The 9,859-nt window shown below is 38.0% G+C and overlaps 1 pseudogene; it reads left to right on the top strand.

Moving 5' to 3' along the window:
- Positions 1-1,578: 1,578 nt before the first annotated feature.
- Positions 1,579-7,442, top strand: LOC118619621 (annotated as a pseudogene).
- The last annotated feature ends 2,417 nt before the right edge of the window (positions 7,443-9,859 follow it).

Below are 9,859 nucleotides of genomic sequence, written 5' to 3'. Positions count from 1 at the left end.
TGGAAGGAGTAACAATTAGGAAATTGCCATTTTATAAACTTAATGAATTGGTCGCTCCAGGTAATGCCCATCCATGGTTCAAGCCATTATATGAAAAGCTCATGTGAACTTTTACAAAGGAGAAATGAGGCTGTCACCACCTTATTCCACTGTTCAATCTTAAGATCACCAGAAGTGGAACTAGTGTGTTTCCCAATAGAAAGTACTCAGCACCACCTGTGAGATATTCTTGTCATGAAAACTAAAGGCAAATTTAACCCAGCACCTGAAAGCAGTGGTTTTTAAAGTTGATTGCACATAAGAAAATCTGGGAGCTTTTTGTTGTTGTTGTTAATCCTCACCTGAGGGTATTTATTTCACTGATTTTTAGAGAGAGTTGGAAGGGAGGGGGAAAGGGAGAAGGAGAGAGAGAGAGAAACATCATTGTGAGAGAGACCCACTGATTGGTTACCTCCTGTCCGAGGCGCGAGTTGAACCTGTAACCCAGGTACATGCCCTTAAGCGGGAATCAAACCCTCTACCCTTCAGTGCACGGGCCAACGTTCTAACCACTGAGCAAAGCAGCCAGGGCAATCTGGGAAGCTTTTGAACATATACTTGCCTTGCCCAGACTGTGTGGCTCAGTGGATTGATTGAGCAGCTTCCCAGGACTGAGAGGTCCCGGTTCGATTCCTGATCAGGACACATGCCTGGGTTTCAGAGCTCAACCCCCAGTAGGGGGCATGCAGGAGGCAGCCAATCAATATATCTCTCTCACATCGATGCTTCTATCTCTCTCTCCCTCTAAAAAAAAAAAAAGCAACGAAAACTAAACATGTACTTGCCTAGGTCCCACCATAAACAACTTAAATCAATCTCTCTCAAGATAAGGGTCAGTCTGGCATCCTCATTTTTTAAATAAATATTTTTAAAAAGTTCCCTGAGTGATTCTAAATATGCAACCAAGACTGGGGGCCAGTCTTCCAGATTTCAGAGGATGTACTTTACAGGATACATAGCAAAGAGCAGTGATTCTCAAACTTCAACCTGTAAATAATCCTTTGAGTATCTTGTTGTAATACAAATTCTGACTCAGGGGCTGAGGAGGGACCTGAGTTTCTGCTCCCAGATGATGCTAATGCTGTCATCCACTTTGAGTACAGAGGTTATAGTAGAGAGGATACAGCTGCCCAATAGAAATATAAAAATTCACACATGTAAGTTAAAATTTTCTTGTGGCCAAATTAGAAAGAAGTAGATAAAATTAATTGTAAAAATGTACTTACTGAACCCAATATGTCCCAAACATCATTTCAACATGCAGTCCATATAAAAAGTTATTAATGAGATATACATTTTTTATTTCATTCTATCTGGTGTGGACTTGACATTTACCAGTACATTTTAAGGGCTCAAGAGTCACATGTAGCTAATGGCTAATGTACTGGATACATCAGGTACAGACGAACAAACTAAATAAACCACAAAGAACTAATCTGGAATGCTGGGCATTCTGTAAGAAAGGCCTGCAAATAGACAATGACAGGAAAAAGAAAAGTAGGGAAAACTGCTGAAGATAAAGACTTAAAACTGTAAGGTATGACTTTGAATCCTGATTTGAAAAAATCAACTACAGATAAGACATTTGGGAAAATTTGGTATGAATAAGCATTAGATGATAAAATAATTATTCAAATGTGATTATGAAATTTAGTGAAAAAGTGTCCATATGTTATAGAGAAGTATAATAAAATAGGTAGGAATCAACATAATTTGCTTCAAAATTATGCAGAAAAAAGAAAATTAATATTGAAAATAAAATAGATAAATTAAGCAAATGTGACAAACTCTTGGTAACAAACTGTTCAATCTGGGTGATGAGTAATCAGGGGCATATTGTACAATTCTTTCTTTTGTGCACACTTCAAAAATCTCTTAATAAAATTTTTAAATAGAGAGCAGCAGAAAAATGGCGGCAGAGTGAAAGGAAGCTACACAGACAATCTCCCAGGACCAAACTGGAATTACAACTAAAATACAGACAAATTGTCAGGAAAAAGCAAAAGAAAAGCAGCTTGAGAGGACCATATAACCAGGGACACTGAATCCAGCCTGGCAGGTCTGTGGAGGTGTGAGAGGGCGAGATGAGAGCCCACCGACAGCAGTGGTCTTAGCTGTGACCAGCACCCTCAGGATTAAAATCACAAGCCGGCTCCACAGCACAGAGGGCTGGGACAGAGCACTGAATTGGCTACAGCCACTCACCTTGAGCTCCAGCAGAGGGAGGCGGACAGGAAGGAACTGTGTGGGGACACTCGGGATTTGGAGGGCACTCAGAGCATTCACTGAGTTGCAGCCACGCAGGATGGTGGCCATTTGCTACTTCCCAGAGCTCTGGGGAGAAGTAATAGCCCATCTATCAGAGATTCAACCCCACTTAGCTGGGCCAAAAAATGCAAATTGAGGCTCAATAACAATGAGCATCTGCCACACCCTCAGAAAATCCTCTTACGCTGAATACCTCAGGGAGTTTTTCATTCAACTGAGAACCCAAGGCTCTTCAACTGAGACTCATAGCCTCCAGACAGAAAGCTAAAGATAACTGAATCTTTTCTGGGCTTGCAAATCTACCCAGGAAAGTAAGACTTGAAAGTGGTGTTTAATGTGGGTCCTCCCATGCTCATTCAAACCCAGTAGAGGAAGCCACAAACAGCAGAACACCAAAACCCACAGGGAAAATTTGGCAGGCTCCAAAACCCACTGAGATAGCCAAAATGGTGAAACAAAGAAACAAATCCCAAATGAAAGAAGAGGACTTCTACCGAAGATGAGATAAATGAAATGCAGTTAAGCAAGTTATCAGAGGTAGAATTCAGAGCCATCATCTTGAGGAAGCTCAACAGCATGAGCAAGGACAACACCATGAGTAAAAATATAGAAACACAGAAAACCAACCAACTGAAAATGAAGAATGACATAGCAGAAATTAAGAACACACTGAAAGGACTAACCAGCAGAGTAGAGGAAGTTGAGGACTGGATCAGTGAAATAGAAGACAGGGTAGAAAAAAAATCAACCAATCAGAAAATCAAAAGGAAAAAACAATTAAAAAACAGAAAGATGGCTTAAGAGAACTGTGGGACAACTGGAAACATAATAATATTCACATTATAGGAGTCCCTGGAGAAGAAAATGAGGAAGTGTTAGAGATATATTTGAGGAAATAGTGACAAAAAACTTCCCTCATTTGGTGAAGGAAGAAGGCATTCAAGTTCAAGAAGCACAGAGAGCCCCAAGTAAGAAGAACCCAAACAAAGAGCCCACACCAAAACACATAGTAATTAAAATTCCAAAAGTTAAAGGAAAAAAGAGAATCTTAAAGACAGCAAGAGATGAGCAACAGGTTACCTACAAAGCAACCCCAATAAGGCTCTCAGCTAACTTTTCAACAGAAATACTATAGGCCAGAAGGGAATGGCATAAAGTAATTAAGGTCATGAAAAACAAGGACCTGAATCCAAGACTACTTTATTTATTTAGAAAGGCTATCTTTCAAAAAAGAAGTTCAAATAAAGAACTTCCAGGCCAAAAAAAGGCTAAGAGAATATATCAGCACCGAGCTAGCACTGCAAGAAATGTTAAAAGGACTGCAGTAATTAGAGGAAGGAATAGAAAGAAAAATATAACCATGCTAAACAAAAATGGCCATAAATAAGCACATATCAATAATCACCTTAAATGTAAATGAATTGAATGCTCCGATAAAAAGACACAGAGTAGCTGATTGGATAAGAAAACATGACTCACATATATGTTGTTTACAAGAGACCCACCTCACAGCAGAAGACTCACATAGGTTGAAAGTGAAGGGATGGAAAAAAACCTTTCAAGCAAACGGAAAGGAAAAGAAAGCTGGGGTAGCAACACTCATTATGGATTTCAAAATGGAGGCCATAACTAGAGACAAAGAAGGCCACTACATAATATTGAAAGGCTCTATCCAACAGGAAGATATAACCTTGGTAAACATATATGCACCCAATATAGGAGCACCAAAATATATTAAAGATCTTCTGGAGGACTTCAAAGGAGAAATCAACAGCAATACAATCATAGCAGGGGACTTCAACACCCGACTGACATCACTGGATAGATCCTCTAGACAAAAAATTAAGAAGGAAACAGACTCCAAATGCAGCCCTGGATCAAATGGATTTAATAGATGTATACAGAGAATTATACCCCAAACTGCAGAATTCTCAAATGCACATGGGACAGTCTCAAAGATAGACCACGTGTTAGGACACAAACTAAGAAAAAGATACTACAAACAAAAAAAACTACAGGCCAATATCCCTGATGAACAGAGATGCCAAAATCCTTAACAAAGAACTAGCAAATTGGATCCAGCAATACATCAAAAAAATTTTTCACCATGACAAAGTGGGATTCATCTTAGGGATGCAAGTCAAAGTATAATTGATGCGTTAAACTTGGTTATATTTATTTTACTGAATGAAATCTAATATATAAATAAAATGGAGTTAAAAGTTATAGAAGTGAAATAAATTCAAACTATACTACAAAATTAAATAAAAATATGATAATTAAAATAATAATGTTATATTTTCCAATGAAATAACATCATTCTTAATAATAATTTTTGGATATGTAAAATTATTCAATTTTTAAAACTCCACCTACCATAACTCCACCAATCATTGAAATGTACCTTTGTCAATGCCTAGTAAAATACCCCAAATTAATATTGCATCAGTTATCAATGAAGAAGATTACAGTTAAAAGTGGCACCATCAAGTAGCAGGTAACCATGCATATCTCCCTCATATACAATGGTATATACAAGTCTGTACCATGATTATAAATATTAACCCAACTGCCATTTATAAGCTAGATTTCAAAGTTAATTTCCTGATACTCAGGAATAATACAATCAAGTTCAAACTCATTATTTGATATGTAGCTTTTGGGCACAATAATGTAAAACATTTTACATTCACTCTTTACCTTTCCTAGTGACCTTATTAAGGTGATTTTAAGGTTTCTATAAGCCAGAACAGAGGAATAATCTTTGAATACCTTCTTTGCCCTAGCTATATCATATATTATATACTCAATAATCCACAAGGTAAATATTATCTCCATTTTACAATTAAGGAAACAGGCTCTCAAACATTAATTAATTTAAGTTTGAGCTTAAATAGTCAAGCATAGAGCCAGTATATGAGCACAGCCCTGGTTTTGTGGGAAAGCTTTGAGATGCTCCTGTCCTACATCACACTTGCGTTACTCTGTCACCAAAACTACAAAATGTTCAGATTTTATGACTATTCAAAGACATAATTAAAGCATACTTTACCAGCAATTAAATAACACATCTAACCATTGAGAAATATATAAAAAAGAATAAGTGACAAAGGATTTAAATCACCCAGGAAAAAAATAATCAACATAATGTAGAAGAAAATATTACATGCCTCATGTTACATTTAATACTCCTCTTCTGACTTTTTCCTTTATACATTAAAATTTTAATCTTCTTAAGGCCACTTTTATCTTTTCAGGATTAACAAAAGGAATTTCAGTGCCCAACTTTGACACAGGCCTTCCTAATTATTGGTAAACACACACACACACACACACACACACAAAACCTACAAAATCTCAACAACATAAGAAAGAAAAGTGTCTACTCTCCCCCATAGCTGCAAAGTACCTGAGTATTCTGTACTTAAAGGTGATTCTCTAACATAGTAAATTGTGAACATTCTGAAAGAAGTCGATCTTGCTCCTCTGTTCAGTATTCTTGTAACAGTTTTTGTGCAAAGGAATCTTGTAGTCTTACCAATTTACACCCATCCAGAGATCATAGCCATGCTATGGGAAAGTAAATCTTTAACATATAAACTCAAGAGAATAGCCTAATTCTGATGAGTGCCTTAATTTTTTATTTATTTCTCTGGTAATATTGTTTTAGTTAAAATCTCCTTACAGGTATTAAAAACAATGGTAAGGTTTCTTTGCAAAATCAAGAGAATCAATGATACCTTTCTATCATAGAAATATGATAAAACTGTAACATGTAGGTTCTTTTTGCATACTAAAAAGTTTGAGTCTTCGTTTCCTTTAAATTATCAAAGGTAAAATAAGTGTGATACATTCAAATTGAATTCTTCAAATCAAAATATCTCTCTGGGCAACCTGACAGGTGGTCACATGCCAGACACAAGTGTCCCAGCCTGAGAAGAAAAGACTGGGGTGGCCGTGCCTCACAGAGAGCCCATGTAAAGCAGCAGTGGAAGAGAAAATACTACAAACTGGCTGACAGGTGGTGAAGATGATGTTTTATTTCTGTGACAAGCATCTGTGGGATCAGTAATAGAAATGGCTGTGGTGAAACTATTCACTCAATAAACTTGCTTCCTACAAACAGGAAAGCGAATGAATCCTGTTCTAATTCTGCACCTTCTCTAACTATACCTGAATGTGCCATTTGTCTGCAATCATGTGTTCACCCAGTCAGTCTGCCTCCTAAGCATGTTTTCTAATATCTGTGTATAAAGGGAGCTTCATGTCTTGGAAAGCAATGTGGCTTCTGTTGACAAGAAAGTCCTGAGGATTTCCTTGCCAAGCCAACCTTACTGTCACGAGAAGAACCCAAGGCAGCAAATAGAGGAAATGGTGAATATATATATGCATGTTATTCTGAAGGAAGAACCAGGTGGTGGCAGTGTGATGAATGCACTAGTAGAGAGCTGGAAGATACTTTGGCCAAAGGTTAAAAGAACACTGAAATGTTAATTGCCAGGTTTCTGTATGTCCCTGATCTTGAAAATATCATTCATGGACGTCTCAGGAAGATTAAGCGGATCTAATAGATATACCAAAAAAGGGTAGCCAGACTTGGGCTGGACTGTAGTGATGATACCATAAACCTAGCAAGAGGATTCTGCTGATGGAGTTCACAGTATATCAGCACAGAGTGGAGCTTCTGTTCAGCCTCTAGTGTCTTCTTCTGTAAGTCCCCTGATGTCAGAAGATGGTCAGTTAACAAGCCCTGTGACACCATCCCCAGATGCATGGACTTCTCTGGAAGATACTTTTGCTCATGTACAACTCAGTGGAGACAGCCTGGCTGAAAGGAGTCACGGCGGGGAAGGAGAAGAAGATCGTGAATTACCATCTTCAGGCAGGGCACCAGCACCAGACACGTCCACTGAAGAAACTGAATCAGATGCCAGTAGTAACAGTGAGCATGTATCAGTGTTTGTTGCACAACTCTCCTTGACCCAACAGAGACTTTGGCTCCTAATACAAACCAAACAGTATCTGATCGATCAGGATGATCAGGAGCTGATGCATCACTAGCAGAGGGTGGAACAGTGAGTGCCAGTGTCAGATCCAGAGGGCCTGATGGACAGTGCACAGTAACTGAAGTTTAAATTAAAAAGTCTTCAGTTCCATGCTCAAGGTTAAAATGGTTATCTGTACATTTCTGCCCACGTAAAATTATACTCATCCCTAGTAGTACATTTTGGGAAGTGGGGTGGGAAAGAGTATAGGAAGGACAGATCTATAATTAAAATGGCTAACATGTCTCTGTTGAGAAATTTATTTAATATAAAGAACTTAGGTGTTAATAGTTGAGAGCTGTTTAGTGATAACCCAGTTTTCTTGAGGTCTATTTATTTTATAGTTTAAAATTTTTCTTTAATTCTTTTATTTATAAAGAACTTATAAAGCTTTTCCCCATCACCATTTATTAAAGAGACTGTCTTTACTCCATTGTATACTCTTGCCTCTTTTGTCAAATATTAATTGACCAGATAGGCATTAATTTAGCTGAGCTCTCTGTTCTATTCCATTGATCTATATGCCTGTTCTTATGCCAGTACCAGGCTTTTTTCATTACAATGACCTTGTAGTATAGTGTGATATCAGGTATTGTGATATCTACAGCTTCGTTCTTTTTTCTCAAGATGGCAGTGGGGTGACAGCCAGAGGAAAGGGGGTCTGGGGGCTAGGTGGAGGTGGGCAAAGGGGTGTGTGTGGGGAGATGGGAACATTTATAATAGTATCAACAATAAAAATAAAGTTTTAAAAAACTCAACACCAGTCCAGCCAGTGTGGCTCAGTGGTTGAGCATTGACCCACGCACCAGGAGACTGCTGGTTCGATTCCCAGTCAGGACACATGCCTGGGTTGTGGGCCCAATCTCCAGTGGGGGGCATGCAAGAGACAGCTGGTTGATGTTCTCTCTCAACAATGTTTCTCTCTCTCTCTCTCTCCCTCTCCCTTCCTCTCTCTCTAAAATCAATAAAGGGGAAAACAATTAAAAAAAACAACCTCAAAATCAGATAAACAATCCAATTGAAAAATGGACCCAAACAGACACTTCTCCAAAGAGGACATACAGATGACCAATAGACATATGAAAAGATGCTCATTGTTACTAGTCATCAGAGAAATCAAAATTGTTACTAGTCATCAGAGAAATCAAAATCAAAATTAAAGGAGATATCACCTCACACCTGTCAGAATGGCTATCATCAATAAATCAAAAACCAAATGTTGGGAAGGATGTGGAGAAAAGGGAACCCTTGTGCACTATTGGTGGGAATGCATATTGGTGTAGCCACTGTGGAAAGCAGTATAGATTTACCTCAAAAAATAAAAAATGAAACTGCCTTATGACCCAGTGATTCTACTTCTGGAAATTTACATGAAGAAACTCAAGACACTAATGCAAAAAAAGATATGCACCCTTATGCTCATAGCATCATTGTTTACAATAGTCAAGATTTGGAAGCAGCCCAAATGTCCATCAGTAGATGAGAGGATAAAGAAGTTGTGATACATTTATACAATGGAATACTACTCAGCCGTAGAAAAGAAGGATATTTTACCATTTGCAAAAGCATGGATGAACCTGGAGTGAAATAAGCCAGAGAAAGATAAGTACCATGTGATTTCACTCATGAGTGGAATCTAATGAACAAAATGAACTAACAAGCAAAATAGAGACAGACTCATAGAGAGAAGGTTAATAGCTGTCAGGGGAAGGGTGGGGTAGGAGCTGGCTGTGGGTGGGAAGGAATGAAGGAAAAAAAATTTTTAAAAAAGAAAAAACTCATGGACATGGACAACAGTGTAGTGATTGCCAAAGGGAGAAGGCGGGGTGGGAGGAGGTGGAAGAAAGTACAGGCAGATAAATGGTAATGGACAGAGACTTGACTCAGGGTGGAGAACACATAATACAGTGTACAGGTGATGTTTAATGGGATTGTGCACCTGAAATCTGTGGAATTTTGTTAACCACTGTCACCGCAATAAATTCAATAAAAAGGAGAAAAAATAAAGTATCTTATTAATTAAATAAAAACTGATTTCATAATTATTTTAGATTAAAATGGTTTAGACAAACTACCAAGATTATTTGCAAAAGAAATATCAAATCATCTTCTTAATCTTTTAATTGCAAAGAAATAACCAGAAATCTCTATTGTTTGGCTCTTTTTTAAAAAAAATTAATTAATTTATTTTTGTTACAGATGTTTCTCCTTTTACCCCCACTGATCCCCCCTGCCCCGGCCCTGTCCCCAGCTTTGTTGTCCATGTCCATTGTTCATGCATACATGCATATAAGTTCTGTGGTTTATCTCTCTACCACCAACCCCTCTTCTACGGATTGTCAGTCTGTAACCCAATTCCATTTCCCTGGGACTACCCAACTCTTCAGACTGTTATGTTCCTTATATTCCACAAATAAGTGAGATCACATGATACTTGTCTTTCTCTGTTTGGCTTGTTTCGCTTAGGATAATACTTTCCAGATCCCTCCATGTCCTCTCAAAGGATA

This window comes from Molossus molossus, unplaced genomic scaffold (genome assembly GCF_014108415.1).
Source record: "Molossus molossus isolate mMolMol1 unplaced genomic scaffold, mMolMol1.p scaffold_m16_p_7, whole genome shotgun sequence".
In the NCBI taxonomy this organism is placed as follows: Eukaryota; Metazoa; Chordata; class Mammalia; order Chiroptera; family Molossidae; genus Molossus; species Molossus molossus.
Note: the sequence above shows the minus strand (reverse complement) of the source record. Positions and strands in the feature narration are given on the sequence as shown.